Raw genomic sequence first — 17,160 nt, 5'->3', positions numbered from 1 at the left:
TTCAGTTGAAAAGTACACTTCCAATACAGTGCTGCTCCTTCAAATCAGCACGGAAGTACAAGTCCAGGGTTTGTGCTTTGGGCTTTGGAGTGGAACAAAGCTGATGAGAATCATTTTACCAAACTGTGGTAAAATCATTCATACCAATTTGAAAACTTCAAGGTCTTGACGGGAAATTTTAACTGTATTCTGTTTCCATTTCACAGCAAAAAGTCCACATGAAGAGACTCAAGAGAATAAGACAGCAGTTATAAGTGCAAACGTTAACTTCAGCTGTACAACACAATTAGAAAATATTCAACAGGTTATCTGGAAAAAGCTAAGAGGTCAATCTGAGGAAAATATCAAATTTAATGTAAAACTCAATGCATTTGAGAAACATGTTAAAAGAGCTTCTTTTATATCAACAAATGAGCCAGTGTACACAATAGAACTATCTGGAATAAAGCTTGAAGATGAGGGATCTGAAATTGATTCAAGCTCTGGCAAGACCTGCATCACTGTAACTGGTAAGTATAATACATTAATGAGCAGAAAGATGAAACAAAGATGTGGACAACATTTCTGTCAATGAGTTATTAGATTTTTGAACAATACTGAAAACACTTAGCAGATGGGGTAATAACTATGGAGGGAGAAAATGAGTTTTCATTTCAGTCAAAGACCTGGGCAAATTAATTACCTGTAGTAAATTTGCAAAAAGCTCAGAGGTAGTAATTCATCCCAGTCTGTATCATTTAAACAAACAAAACTGAGGATTATTGGAGTTATACTTTAAAACTTCTAAAATACTTTAAAGTTTCTAAAATTCATTTCACTGAAGTTAATGGAAGTAAATTTACCCAAGGGAGAATTACGTGCCTAGAGAAGTGCTCCAAAAGTCAACAATTTGACAATTCTGAAATCACACAGGTTTAGTCTCTAACTCATCAGTTAATACTTGCCAAGCTCCCTACAATTCCACCTTCCAACCCCTCCTGCAAAGACTCTGAGTTTCCCACTTCCTTCCCACTCACCAGGACCCTGATCTTGGTATCTTTGTCAGCCATAGGTGTGGCACGGGAGGATAGTTAATATTGTGCCTTTATTTAAGAAGAGCAGCAGGGATACTTCAGCAAACTGCAGGCAAGTGAGTCTTGCATAAGTGGTGGGAAAGGTATTGGAAGGGATTTTCAGAGGAAGAGTTTATTAGCATTTGGAAGGATGAGGACTGATTAGCAGAATCACATCTCACAAATTAAATAGTTTTTTATTGAAGATGTAACCGAGAGACACGTGAGCACAGCAGTAGATGTTTTCTGCATGGACATTATAGTAAAGTCTTCCACATGGTAGACTGTGACAGAAGGTTAGAACACATGGATTCAGAGTGAGAAGGTTCAATAGATGAGGAAGCAGAGAGTGATAGTGTAGGGTTGCTTTTCCAGATGGGAGGCCTGTGATCTGTAGTGTGCTGCAGGGATCATTGCTGGATCCTCTGTTGTTTGTCACATAATGATTTGGATGCGAATGTAGGTAGCGTGATTGAGTAAGTTTGTAGATGGCGAAAAAAAATGGTGGAGTCATTGATACTGAAGAAGGTGAAACTACAACAGGATAGAGATCAACTGAGAAAGGGAATGGCAGATGGAATTTAACTTGGACACAGAGATTGTGCAGATGGTGGAAATAGTTCCCTGAAGATGAGAATACAAGTAGACAGGGTAGTGAAGAAGGCATATGGCATGCTTAGATTCATTGGCTGAGGCACTGAATAGGGATGTTGGCACTTCAGGTGTCAGTTGTATAAAAGTTTGCTTAGTCTGCACTTGGAATATTATGCGCGGTTCTGGTCAGCGTGCTACAGGAAAGATACGATTAAAACAGAGGCTGCAGAAAAGATTCACAATTATGTTGCCTGGAGTGGAGAACTTGAGTTAGCAGAAGGAATTGGATACACTGGGTCTGTTTCCCCTAGACTGTAGCAAGCTGGGAGGAGACATGATCAGAGGTATGTAGAATTATGAGAGGCATAGATAGCAATGTCTGTTTCTTGTGGTGGAAATAACTAAAATCAGAAGCGTAGATTTAAGGTGACCAAGAGGAGGTTTAAAAGGGATCTGAGGAGCACATTTTTCACACCCAGAATAGTTGGTAAATAGAATAAGCTGTCAGAGGAGGTGATGAAATATATATATGAGACATCTTGACAGGTACTTAAATGAGCCAGGGAGAGAGAGATGTGGAATTCATGCAGGCAAATGGAATGACTATAAATAGACATGATGGTGAGAATATATGTGGTAGACTGAAGGGCCTGTTTCTATTCTGTACAACTCCGACAATGACTCTGGTAGACAGGTTGTCTAAAGGCAGATGATGGTTAATAATGACCCATAAAGTATTCACTGTGGTTTATTAGTAATGAAGATTATGGGATTAAAAAGCCACATATACAATTTAAAATTGCAGATATGTGTAGATGGAACCATAAAATTACAAAAATGATATTTACAATTTGAAAATTTACCAAAACTGCAGCAAATAGATCTCACATTTGAATCCTCCATACCTCAGATAAATATCCTGTACTACCAGTTTGAGAGAGAAGTTAAAATCAGATGTATCAGTATTACAGTGGAGTAAAGAGGATTACAGAGGCATGAGAGAGGAGCTTGCCAAAGCAGATTGGAAAGTGCCACTAGCAGAGATGACAGCAGAACAGCAATGGGTGGAGTTTCTGGAAGCAATTCAGAAGTCACAGAATCAATACATCTCAAAGAAGAAGAAGTATTCTAAAGGGAGGATGAGGCAACTGTGGCTGTCAAGGGAAGTGGATGACAGCATAAGAGCAAAAGAGTGGGTGTATAATACAGCAAAGCTTAGTGGGAAGTTAGAGAATTGGGAAGGTTTTAAACACCAACTGAAGGCAACTATAAGGAGAGAAAAGTTAATATATTAAGGTAAGCTGGCCAAAAATATAAAAAAGGATACCAAAAGATTTTTTTCACATATGTAAAGAGTAAAAGAGAGGCAAGAATGAATATCAGACTGCTGGAAAAAGATTCCTGAGATGTAGTCATGGAAGAGAAAAAATTGCAGATGAACTTAAAAAGTATTTTGTTCACCGTGGAAAACTCCAGCAGTACGCCAACAATTTGAGAGCATCAGAGGGCAGATGTCAGTATGGTTGCTCTTACCAAGGAGAAGTAAGTTGCTCTTACTGAGAAGCTGAAACGTTTGAAAGTAGATAAGACAGCTTGACCAGATGGACTACACCCCAGGGTTCTGAAAATGGTACCTGAAGAGATTGTGGTGGCATTTTTAATGACCTTTCAAGAATGGTTAGATTCTAGAATGTTTCCGGAGGACTAGAAAATCATAAACCATAGAAACTACAGCACAGAAACAGGCCCCTTGGCCCTTCTTGGCTGTGCCGAACCATTTTCTGCCTAGTCCCACTGACCTGCACAAGGACCGTATCCCTCCATACACCTCCCATCCATGTATCTGTCCAATTTATTCTTAAATGTTAAAAAAGAACCCGCATTTACCACCTCGTCTGGCAGCTCATTCCATACTCCCACCACTCTCTGTGTGAAGAAGCCCCCCCAATGTTCCCTTTAAACTTTTCTCCCCTCACCCTTAACCCATGTCCTCTGGTTTTTTTCTCCCCTTGCCTCAGTGGAAAAAGCCTGCTTGCATTCACTCCATCTATACCCATCATAATTTTATATACCTCTATCAAATCTCCCCTCGTTCTTCTACGCTCCAGGGAATAAAGTCCTAACCTATTCAACCTTTCTCTGTAACTGAGTTTTTGAAGTCCCAGCAACATCCTTGTAAACCTTCTGTGCACTCTTTCAACCTTATTTATATCCTTCCTGTAATTTGGTGACCAAAACTGAACACAATACTCCAGATTCGGCCTCACCAATGCCTTATACAACCTCATCAGAACATTCCAGCTCTTATACTCAATACTTCAATTAATAAAGGCCAATGTACCAAAAGCTCTCTTTACGACCCTATCTACCTGTGACGACACTTGTAGGGAATTTTGTATCTGTATTCCCAGATCCCTCTGTTCCACTGCACTCCTCAGTGCCTTACCATTAACCCTGTATGTTCTACCTTGGTTTGTCCTTCCAACGTGCAATACCTTACACTTGTCAGTATTAAACTCAATCTGCCATTTTTCAGCCCATTTTTCCAGCTGGTCCAAGTCCCTCTGCAGGCTCTGAAAACCTTCCTCACTGTCTACTACACCTCCAATCTTTGTATCATCAGCAAACTTGCAGATCCAATTTACCACATCGTCATCCAGATCATTGATATAGATGACAAATAACAACGGACCCAGCACTGATCCCTGTGGCACACCACTAGTCACAGGCCTCCACTCAGAGAAGCAATTCTCTCCCACCACTCTCTGGCTTCTTCCATCGAGCCAATGTCTAATCCAATTTCCCACCTTTCCATGTATACCTAGCGACTGAATTTTCCTAACTAACCTCTCATGCGGGACCTTGTCAAAGGCCTTACTGAAGTCCATGTAGACAATATCCACTGCCTTCCCTTCATCCACTTTCCTGGTAACCTCCTCGAAAAACTCCAACAGATTGGTCAAACATGACCTATCATGCACAAAGCCATGTTGACTCTCCCTAATAAGCCCCTGTCTATCCAAATGCTTGTAGATTCTGTCTCTTAGTACTCCCTCCAATAACTTACCTACTACTGACGTTAAACTCACCGGCCTGTAATTTCCCAGATTACTTTTCGATCCTTTTTTAAACAACGGAACAACATGAGCCACTCTCCAATCCTCCGGCACTTCACCCGTAGACAGCGACATTTTAAATATTTCTGCCAGGGCCCCTGCAATTTCAACACTAGTCTCCTTCAAGGTCCGAGGGAACACTCTGTCAGATCTCGGGGATTTATCCACTTTAATTTTCCTCAAGGCAGCAAGCACCTCCTCCTTTTCAATCTGTACAGTTTCCATGGTCTCACTACTTGATTCCCTCAATTCCATAGATTTCATGCCAGCTTCCTTAGTAAATACAGATGCAAAAAACCTATTTAAGATCTCCCCCATTTTCTTTGGTTCCGCACAAAGCCGACCACTCTGATCTTCAAGAGGACCAATTTTATCGCTTACAATCCTTTTGCTCTTAATATACTTGTAAAAGCTCTTTGGATTATCCTTCACTTTGACTGCCAAGGCAACCTCATGTCTTCTTTTAGCCCTCCTGATTTCTTTCTTAAGTATTTTCTTGCACTTCTTATACTCCTCAAGCACCTGATTTACCCCCTGTTTCCTATACATTTCATACAACTCCCTCTTCTTCTTTATCAGAGTTGCAATATCCCTTGAGAACCAAGGTTCCTTATTCCTATTCAATTTGCCTTTAATCCTGACAGGAACATACAAACTCTGCACTCTCAAAATTTCCCCTTTGAAGGCTTCCCACCTACCAATCACATCTTTGCCAGAGAACAACCTGTCCCAATCCACGCTTTTTAGATCCTTTCTCATTTCTTCAAATTTGGCCTTCTTCCAGTTCAGAACCTCAACCCCAGGACCAGATCTATCCTTGTCCATGATCAAATTGAAACTAATGGTGTTATGATCACTGGAACCAAAGTGCTCCCCTACACAGACTTCTGTCACTTGCCCTAATTCGTTTCCTAACAGGAGATCCAATATTGCATCCCCTCTAGTTGGTCCCTCTATATATTGATTTAGAAAACTTTCCTGAACACGTTTTACAAACTCTAAACCATCTTGACCCCTAACAGTATGGGAGTCCCAATCAATATATGGAAAATTAAAATCCCCTACCACCACAACTTTATGTTTCCTGCAGTTGCCTGCTATCTCTCTGCAGATTTGCTCTTCCAAGTCTCGTTGACTATTGGGTGGTCTGTAATACAATCCCACTAATGTGGCCATACCTTTCCTATTTCTCAGCTCCACCCATAAGGACTCAGTAGACAAGCCCTCTAATCTGTCCTGCCTGAGCACTGCTGTAATATTTTCCCTAACAAGCAATGCTACTTCCCCACTTTTCATTCCTTTGCCTCGATCACATCTGAAACATCGGAACCCTGGAATATTAAGCTGCCAGTCCTGCCCCTCCTGTAGCCAAGTTTCACTAATTGCTACATCATAATTCCACGTGTCAATCCACGCCCTCAACTCATCCACCTTCCCCGCAATACTCCTAGCATTGAAATATATACACCTCAGAAGATTTTTACCACCACTCACAACCTTTCTATCAGCGGATTTGCTTAAACTTTCAACATCATTTATTTTCACAAGTGTCTCTCTACTCTTTAAGAAGGGAGGAAGGCATAAAAAAGGAAATTATAGACCAGTTCGCCCTACATTAGTGGTTGTAAATATGTTGGAATCCATTATTAAGGAGTTACCTGGAGTACTTGGAGGAATATGGTAAAATAAGCATAAGGGGAAATCTTGCCTGACAAACCTGCTGGGATTCTTTGAGGAAATAACAGCCAGGATAGGCGAAGGAGAGTCAGTGGATGTTGTTTGCTTGGATTTTCAGAAGGCTTTTGACAAGGCTGCTAAACAAGATAGGAGCCCATGGCATTATAGGAAAGGTAGAAGACTGATTGAAGGCAGAGTCAGAATAAAGGGTGCCTATATGTGTTGACTGCCTAGGACTAGCAGTGTTCCACAGGAGTCTGTGTTGGGATAGCTTTTCACTTTATATGTCAATGATTTGGAGATTGAAATTGATGTTTTGCTAGCTAAGTTTGCGGACAATATAAAGATAGGTGGCGGTACTGCTGAGGAAGCAGGGAGTCAGCAGAAGGACTTGGACGGATTAGGAGAATTGGCAAGGAAGTGGAGGATTGATACAGTGTAGGAAAGAATATAGTCATGTACTTTGGTAGAAGGAATAAAAGTGTGGACTATTTTCCAAATGGGGAGCAAGTTCAGAATTCAGAGGTTCAAAGGGACTTGGGAGAACTCATGCAGTGTTCCCTAAAGATTAACTTGCAAGCTGAGTCGGTGGTGAGGAAGGCAAATGCATTGTTAGCATTCATTTCGGGAGGACTGCAATATAAACGCAAGGATGTAATGCTAAGGCTTTATAAGGCATTGGTCAGACTGCACTTGGAGCCTTGTGTGCAGTTTTGGGCCCCTTATCTAAGAAAAGATGTGCTGGCATTGGAGAGGGTCCAGAAAATATTCACAAAAATGATCCCAGGAATGAAATAATTAATATATGAGCAGAGTTTGATGACTCTAGGCCAGTATTCACTGGAGTTTAGAAGAATGAGGGGCTTCCTCATTGAAACCTACTGAATATTTTAAGTCTTTGAACGAGTGGATGTTCCCTTGTGCGGGAGTCTAGGCCCAGAGGGCACAGCCTCAAAATAGAGGGATGTCCCTTTACAACAACTATGAGGAGGAAATGCTTTTGCCAGAAGGTGGTGAATCTGTGGAATTCATTGCTACAGACGGCTGTGGAGGCCAAGTCATTTGATATATTTAAAGTGGAGATTGATATGTTCTTGAGTAGTAAGGCCGTCAAAGGTTACAGGTAGAAGGCAGGAGAACAGGATTGGGAAGGATAATAAATCAGCAATGATGGAATGGTGGAGCAGACTCAATGGACCGAGTAGCCTAATTCTGTTCCTATCTTTCATGGCCTTATGGTCTTAATCAATCTATAGAGATTCCAATTGGAGAGAGTGTGGTACTGGATCTCTTATTAGAGAATGAGTCAGGGCAGGTGACTGAAATATGTATAGGCGAACACTTTGGATCTGGTGATCATAATTACATTAGTTTGAAGATAATCACATAGAAGGATAGGACTAGCCCTTGGTTTGAGATTTTAAATGGAGAAAAGCCAATTTTGATGCCATCAGAAAGGACCTGGCAAGTGTGGATTGGGTTAGGTTGTTTTCTGGCAAAGGGATCTTTAGTAAATGGGGGACCTTCAAAAGTGAAATACTGAGAGTGCAGAGTTTGTATGTTCCTTGTAAGAATGAAAGGCAAGTCTAATGGGTTTAGGGAACCTTGGTTTCAAAGGATATTGAGGCCCTGGTTAAGAAGAAGAAGAAGTTTTTGCACAGCAAGTATAGGCAGCAAGAAACAAATGAGATGCTTGAAGAGTAGAATGAATGCAAGAGAACACTTAAAAGGAAAATCAGGAGGGCTAAAAGAAGGCATTAGCTTGCTCTGGCAGACAATGTGAAGGAGAATCCCAAGGACTTCTACAGATATATTAAGATCAAAAGGATAGCAATGGACCAAATTAGTCCACATGAGATCAGTGTGGTAATTTATACAAAAGAGATGGAGGGTGTGATAGATTTTCAATAGAGTTTTTGATTATTTATTCTCTTGGGAGATGGACGCAGAGACTGTAGAATTGAAGCAAAACATTACTGAATTCATAGACTGTATCCGAATTACAGAGAAGGACGTGCTTGCTGTCTTGAGGGAAAATTATGGTAAGTAATTCCCAGGGCCTGATAAGGTGTCCTCTTGGTCTATATGGGAGGCCAGTGCAGAAATTGCAGAGGCCCAGCCAGAGATAGTTAAAGCATCCTTAGCCGCAGGTGAGAGGCTGGAGGTCTGGAGGGCTGGAGGATAGCTAATGTTGTTTCATTGTTCAAGAAAGGCTCTTGGAATAAGCCTGGAAATTATAGGCTAATGAGCCTGACCTGAATAGTGGGTGAATTATAGGAAGGTATTGTAAGGGAATGGATATATGTGTAAGTATTTGGATAGCCGGGGCCTTTGACAAAGTCTGGACACAGAAGGCTGGTCCAGAAGTATCAGTTGCTTGGCATTAGACCATAAGACCATTAGACATGAGAGTAGAATTAGGCCATTCAGCCTATCGAGTCTACACCGGCATTTCAACATGGCTGATCCCAGATCCTATTCAATCCCATACACCTGCCCTCTCACCATATCCCTTGATGCCCTGACCAGTCAGGAATCTATTAACTTCTGCTTTAAATATACCCATGAGTTGGCCTCAACTGCAGTCTGTGGCAGAGCATTCTACAGACTCACCACTTTGGCTGAAAAAATCCCTCCTTTCAGGATGAAGTAGTAAATTGGATTCAAGATTGACTTTGCAGAAGACGCCAGGGTAGATGGTAGCCTTTCTGTTACTGGTCGTGTGCCAGAGATTACTGCTGGATCTGTTGTTCTTTGCTAAATGATCTGGATGATAAAGTGGCAAACTGGATCAGTAAATTTGTAGATAACATTAAGAATGTGAGCATAGTGGACAGCAAAGAAGGTTATCAAAGCCGACAGTGGGATGTATAAAAGCTGTAAAAAATGGGCTAAAAATGGCAGATGAAATTAATGCATTAAGTAGTGTCACATGTAAATAGGGTCATGAAGAGAGCTTCTGGCATGTTGGCTTTAATAAATGAAAGTACTGAATACAGGAGTTGGTATGTTATGTTGAAGTTGCATGAGATGTTTGTGAGGCCAAATTTGGAGTACTGTGTGAAGTTTAGGTCACCTACCTACAGGAAAGATATCAATAAGATTGAAAGAGTACAAAAAAAATATTATGAGGATGCTACTGCGACTTAATGATCTGAGTTGCCTGTAGAGGTTGAATAGCTTAGTACCATACTTTATTCCTGGGACTGTAGGAGAATGAAGGAAGATTTGAAAGAATATACAAAATTATGAGATTTATAGATATGGTAACTGCAAGCAGGCTTTTTTCCACTGAAGATAAACAAGCCTGGAAGTAGGTTATATGTTAAGGGTGAAAGGTGAAATATTTAAGTAGCCATGAGGGAAAAGTTCTTCACTCAGAGGGTGTAGAGAGAGAGAAAGAGAGAGTGTGTGTGTGAGTGAAGCTTCCTGCTGAAGTAGTGGATTTCAACATTTAAAAGTAGTTTGGATAAGCATATGAATGGGAGGGGTATGGAGGTCTATGGTCCAGGTGCAGGTCATTGGAACTAGGCAGAATGACAGTTTGGCACAGGGTTGATGGGCCAAATGGTCTGTTTCTGTGCTTTAGTGCTCTGTGACTCTATGACTAAGCCATGGAAATCCCTAATTGGATTAGTACAGAGGTAGTGTGAGCAATTCTGGGTGCCACACCTTGAAAATATTGAAAGGTATTGACCTTTGGTAGAATGTACTATAACTTTACCAAAATCATACATGAACAAGAAATTCACCAGAAATTACACAATTATGTTGTATCTATCGTTTGTGAAACTTAGAAAGTTAAGCTATGATTTGATCAATCCAAGTTAATAATGGGGAAAATGGAGTGCAGCTTTTTGACTAAATGGGAAGTCTTGGACATGTGGCATGGTCTAAACAATTAGGGGTCCTGTCAGAAGTGAAGTTAGGAAATGCGTACATAGGCAGAGTTGAAGAAGCTTGCGAGATCATTTTATAAAAATCGCGTGTTCTTTGGTATTTTGTTATTTTTAAACCTGAGTTTGGTAGATTTTTGGTAACCAAGTTTATCTGAAGTTATCGGTCAATGGATAAGCATGGCCATCCCTTTAAATGCCAGAAAAGCTTGGGAGGCTACTGATCTTCCCATGTTCCCATAGTTCGATGCTCTGGTTGAAGTCTCCTGAATAAAGGGACCTTCACCTGGAAGTGTAGGCAGTGGAAGAAGTTCTTGGTATCATTTTGAGCTTGAAATGATTGCAATATAGAAATGTGTGATTGAAGCTGAGACCTTTGTTGAGGATGGACTATTCAAGGTCTCAAAGGAGAAGCTGAAGATCTGAAGAAGGGATGAAAGACAGAATCAACTGAAGAAATGGAAGAGTCATTTTTTGTCTTATTCTAGTGTAAGCTCCTTAGACTAAAACTGAAACTCTGATTTTGTCTTTGCTACCTGACCTGCTGAGGATCTGCATCAACATTTAACCTCATTTTAGGTTTAGAGTATCTGCAGTATCTTGTTTCTGCTGCTTGGAACCCCAAAATCATATGGCAATCATAGAGCTTGTTTCCCTGAGCAATCTGAAAAGTATGGCATGTTCTTCGACTGAATTATTGGTTTTAAAAGTATTCCATGAAGAGCAGATGTGTCAAGCAGCAATCTTCTTAGAAGTTCTAGGTGGAAGTGTCATTTTGTTATTTAACAGTAGACACAAAAATTAATCTCAACTAACTACATGGTCGTTACTATGTTTTGTCTCCAAGAAGCTTCCTTAACTATCAAAATGTCACTGTTGCTGCCTGAGGCTTTGGAAGCTGTATCCAATAAAGGCAACACTTTGTATCACTTTCATCAGTACCAGGGCCAATGGGACTTTTCAGCTGTGCATGACAGCTTATCTGGGAGAAGGGAAACTCTGATCTCAAACCTCTGCTGCCTTCCAGCTATAACCACTGTTGGGGAAGCCTTCGGGAATAAGCTCCAAGAAAAATTCTGGAGTTGGAATCTCTAATGCAACCCTGTGCTGCGTTCAATGTCGACTGGCAACTCCTGCAATGCTGTTCCTGTTATCAAGCCGTATTAGTCTCTGCCATTCCTGTAAGTTCATCAGCTGCATGGAGAGAGGGGGCCTGCTGCATGAACAACAGCTTGTTCTTCACATGGAAATCTGACTCTTCCAACTTTGACTATTGTTATGGTCTTTTTCTGTCACTTTTCGTAGAGACTGCCATGATTGGGGAAAATGTTTCAGAACTCACCCAAAGTTTTCATAATTTTTAACCAATACATTCTTTTCTTCTGGGTGGTTTTCTTGATGCTTTAACAACTTTGATTAGGGGAAGTGAGTACAAGTGAAAATTAAATTACTTTGAATTAATTTGCATATTCCAAAGGAATTAATAATGATAACCTAACATGCAAAACCAACAGACTTGTGAATAAACATGCTTGGAAATCATTGAAAAAGCAGGTTTTTTTGGTGCTGTGAAAAATTGCAGAAGGAGCAGAAACAAATTTGGATCTAACAAATTAACTGCAATTGCATTCCTTGTAGAATTCTGTTTAACTTCTATGAGGTATCCTAACTTAAAAAGACAATCCTGGTGGCTAAGCATATTAGAGCCATGAAATGAAAAAAGAAATACTTTATACTTTATTGTTGCCAAACAATTGGTACTAGAATGTACAAACATCACAGCGATATTTGATTCTGCGCTTCCCACTCCCTTGATTACAAATATTAAATATTAAGAATGTTAAAAATAGTTAAAATTAGTAAATATTAAAAATTTAAGTTATAAATCATAAATAGAAAATAGAAAAATTGGAAGTAAGGCAGTGCAAAAAAAAACGAGAGGCAGGTCCGGATATTTGGAGGGTATGGCCCAGATCCGGGTCAGGATCCGTTCAGCAGTCTTTTCACAGTTGGAAAGAAGCTGTTCCCAAATCTGGACGTACGAGTCTTCGAGCTCCTGAGCCTTATCCCGGAGGGAACAGGGACAAGAAGTGTGTTGGCTGGGTGGGTGGTGTCCTTGATTATCCTGCAGTGCTGCTCCGACAGCGTGCGGTGTAAATTGAGTCCACAGACGGAAGGTTGGTTTGTGTGATGTGCTGGGCTGTGTTCACGATCTTCTGTAGCTTCTTTCAGTCTTGGGCAGGACAACTTCCATCCCAGGTTGTGATGCACCCTAGAAGAATGCATTCTACGGTGCATCTATAAAAATTAGTGAGGGATAATAGGGGACAGGCCAAATTCCTTTAGTTTTCTCAGGAAGTAAAGGCGCTGGTGGGCCTTCTTGGCAGTGAACTCTGCTTGGATGGACCAAGTCAGGTCATATATATGGATAGTTGGAAATGAATACTCTATTCAGCAGATACCGATTTTTTTTTTGTTAACTGGTCTAAAACTCACACAAACAACAGAAGGGAACATCTAGAGAGAAAACCTAACTGGTATACAGTTTGAGAAAAGTGGGTGCACACCTCTTTAGAAAGCCCCAGAACAGAAGTCCCAACAAATTGAATGCACAACTGCCTGCCTGTCTGAAACTAGTTTGGGTTGATAGATATATTGATGGGAATTCTGTAAAATTACTCGAGAAACTGAAAGGGAAATAACTAGGGGCTGGAGCCTATTTTGATTGTTAAAGTTATTTGGAGTTTAACATGAGATCATGCACTTCAATAGGAAGAATCGAAAAGCAGATTATTATCTAACCCAGAGAGACACTACATATGTTGTGGTCCTATTGATTCTTATGGAGACAGTTTTAAGTATTTTTCAGCACCAGATTTTTTTTTTTGTTTGTTTGTTTCTGGAGCCACATTCTCTTCTGAATTGCATCTGCTGTTATCAGACTGTAATGCGATTTGGATGAAAATTTGAAAAACTGTAAATTTTGGAAATATAAAATAAAACAGCAAATGCTGGAAGTACTCAGGAGAACAGGTCACGCCTGATGTAAGAGTTTCAGGTTAGGAACCTTCATCAGAGCTGAGGAAAAGTTAAAATAAACTTATTAAGCAGCAGAGAGAAAAAGGGAAAGAGTTGATAAGGAATAAAACCATAGTGTCCATGGCGATAAACTATAAAGTTAGGTGATCTAGAAAATGAGTAAATATAAGCAGTTGAAAGTGAGAACAGAGATGAATGATTGTGAAAGTTTCAAAATGCAGAGCAGATCAGGCTGGGCATGTCCTCCACAAATAGAAGATAAAAAATAAATAAAAGATTAAAAAAATAACCAGATTGAGCCACTATCACAGATGGATGAGTGACATGGATATAAATATCAAGTTACCTGAAGCTGTAGAATTAATATTGAGTCCAGAAGGCTGCAGTATATCTAGGTGGAAGATGAGAAGATATCTCTCAAGCTTGGTGTTGGGCTTCATTACAACAGTAGGTTTCTCTGACTGTATCAGTTCTCTACTTCCATTGCCTTGCAGATATACCTATTGATGGAGAAGGCTTTGGAAGTAAACCCTGTAGAAAAATTCGGAGCTGCAATCCCTGAGGCAGCCCTACGTTGAGTTCAACACTGACTGTTAAGTGTTAACTCCTGCAACTCTGGACTATATTGGTTTCTGCTGTCCCTTTGGATGCATCAGCTGCATGGCGGGGGGTGTGGGGAGGGGGGGAGCTTGCTACAGGAGCAACAGCTTGCTCTCCATATTGTACTGCCCTGGCTTGCGTATCCAGGTGACCCAGCCGGGGCTGATCAGACCCCCAGCTACTTATGACTCCATGGCTCCCCTCTTTTGAGCCACAGCCATCTTGAGGACCTCTCTGCTGCATCGGTGGTACTGCGGATGGCTCTCCTCTTCCTCTCTCCCTCGATGCCCAAAATGCTGAAGGCTATAACTAAAGAACAGGCTACGAATCCCCTACGACCAACCTCCACTGGGAGACACCTTGCTCTCCATCCAGCCTGCTGACAGTTGCTGATCAGTCCTGCGTACTTGGAGAACTTCCTTTCAAAGGCCTCCTCCAAGCTATCTTCCCATGGGACTGTCAGCTCTAGCAGCACCACTTGCTTAGTAGACTCAGACACTAGGACAATGTCTGGTCGCAGGATGGTGGCTGGAATATGGTTGGGGAACTTCAGCTGCCCTTCGAGGTCCACCAACAGCTGCCAGTCACTTGCAGAGGTCAGAATGTCTGCTGATGTTCGTTTGGCAGGTATTGGCTGCTCCCCAGCTCTGACAAAGGCAATGGTCTGCTTGGAGGGTTGGGACCGCTTCGCCCACTCAACTCCTGCACTGACGGCTTCAGCGATGGTCTTCAGGACCTGATCATGCCTCCACCTGTATCGTCCCTCATCAAGTGCCCTTGCACAGCCGCTGAAGTTGTGCTCCAGGGTTCCTCGCTTGGAGCATGGTGGGCACGCAGATGACTCTGCCTTGCCCCAGGTGTGCAGGTTTGATGGGCCTGGAAGCACATCGTACACTGCCTGGATGAGAAATTGGATGCAGTGTGGAAGAACTATGTGTGCGGGAGCATTTCAGTTGCTGCATGGCCGTGCACCCCTGCAGCTTAGAGGGAACAGTGACTGGGATGATTCTATGTGTATGGGGGTAATAATCCTTTGAGGAAAGGTTGAACAGGCTGGGACTATACTCAATGGAATTTAAAATAATGATGGACGATCTAACTGAATCACCTCAGGTCCTTAGAGGGCTGGACAGGATAAAAAGTTATAAAAAGGTTTTCCTTTGTAAGAGAGTCTAGGACAGAGAATGTAGTCTCATTTAAGACCAAGAACTTCTGCCCTCAAAGTGTTGTGAGTCTTTGAAATTCTTTACTCCAGAAAACAGCGGTGGTTGAATCCTGGAATGTATTCAAAACCGAGTTAGCTCAGTAAATGAATCAAGGAATCTGGGTATAGTGTGGGAAAATGGACTTGTAGAATGTCAAATCAGCCATGATCGTATTAAAGGGCAGAGCAGGCTCAGTAGATCAAAAAGTGCACTTCCATTGCTGTTCTTGTGGTCTCAAAGGCCCACTCCTAAAAGAGCTAGTGAAATCAATAAACAATGTTTTCAATACCTTGCATGTCATAAGTGATGGCTAATTCTCACACAAACATAGACATGCCCTTCCAAATGCTATGGTACTTAGTAAAATTATAGTATCATTTTATTGCATTTTGGTGTCTTAATTTTATTCATTTACAGTGTGGATTTTTTTTTAGAGTTACATCTTATTTGAAGATTAAAACATCTTGTTTAACAATGGCAGCTCAAATGACAGAGCAGGAAAAATCCGTTATCTGATTACAAGCACTTTGACACCAAAAGAAAGTCTACACGAACAAAGATAAATATTAAAATATGCTGCTTCTCTATATATTTGTTATTCCCTTATAAGATTGCCAGAGAGTTTGAATAAAATATTGCACAGTGGGTAATTGCAATTAAACATTTACTGTACATCATTCAAATGTAATTCCTTTTAAAATAAGCTCAGTATTGTGACCAATTGTTTTTAAATAACTAAAATCTGTCTTAACAAGACTTGGGGAAAAAAGATTTTTTATTTGTTTACATCTGAAATGTAAATTTGATGTATTAATATACTGTCAGGATCATTTCTTTATTCAGAAGCTGTATTTGTTTATTTTCACAAATATCTTGCTGGTTTAATTGCTAGTAACTATATCTTATTACTAAAATATTAAATGTTGCATTCTGTAAGTAACTTTCTTATCAGTTTTATTTAGGAAGTTGTAATTGTCTTTTTGAGTTGTCAGTCATCTGCATGTAACATTCAGATTTTTTCTGTGTATGTTTTACTGTTAGTAGGTATAATATGAAGAAATGAAAAAAATTATTACTTAGCTTTGAACATTTAACATAAAGCACATTGTTTTATTCCCAGCTGACTGTTCAATTTTGTACGTTGGAAAATTGATGTAACTAACTTCATCAAAACTTCCCATGAGGAACGTTATAACCAAAAGGTAACATCATACAACTGTGTGTTCGATAGACCAATGTTTGAGCATACTTAATAAGGCAATTAAGTTTAACCACATAATTGTTGTGACTAAAGTTACATGTAAACCAGAATATGTAGAAGCATTAGGAGTCCTCCATTCAAATGCATTAATAAACATGTTTTTAAACATAATTTGATGGCACTGTTATTGTTTTGGACAAGAACATACTAATTGTTCCCTAACTGCTTGTGTGATTATAATATGGTGCTGAATGGACAGTTGAGTCATGCTGTGTGTCTGTTTTGCAGTAACAACATTGTCACCTTCTGCCCAATTAGTGTCTTAATCTAAATATCTGCCTAGCAAATAAACCACTAACCTTTTAGATAGATATTGTCTCTCACTGCATTGCTACAGTGATCAATTGTGAATTTCCATCTTAGTGATTCATTTGATCACTTAAGCCTGTGAATCTAGTTTAAACAGACAGGGAGATGCTTGTATCAGGCAGGCATCTTGAATTCAATTTTTATGTCAGTGCTAATATGACATCTGGGCAGAGACTGAATGGATTAACAGAGCAATGAAACATAGCTAAGCAACAATATTAAAGCTGTGTAATTCTGCAGCATCTGGTCATGACTTTTGTGAGCATGTAAACTGCTAGCAAAAGAAGATGGCCTGAATTTGAATACAATAATGGCTGAAATCAGGATCTTCCAGTATAGATACAGTACAGGATTTACTGAGCAATGTGAAAATGATCCGGATATGTTCACAAAACATAGGACACATTCAAT

General features: G+C 40.4%; 1 pseudogene; it reads left to right on the top strand.

The window, feature by feature from the left end:
* LOC134348714 (tRNA (cytosine(34)-C(5))-methyltransferase, mitochondrial-like) overlaps positions 1–16,501 on the top strand; it is a 47,941-nt pseudogene extending 31,440 nt beyond the window's left edge.
* The last annotated feature ends 659 nt before the right edge of the window (positions 16,502–17,160 follow it).

The sequence above is a fragment of the Mobula hypostoma genome, chromosome 6 (genome assembly GCF_963921235.1).
Source record: "Mobula hypostoma chromosome 6, sMobHyp1.1, whole genome shotgun sequence".
Lineage (NCBI taxonomy): Eukaryota > Metazoa > Chordata > Chondrichthyes > Myliobatiformes > Myliobatidae > Mobula > Mobula hypostoma.
The sequence above is the reverse complement of the archived record's forward strand: the minus strand, read 5'-3'. Positions and strand labels throughout refer to the sequence as shown.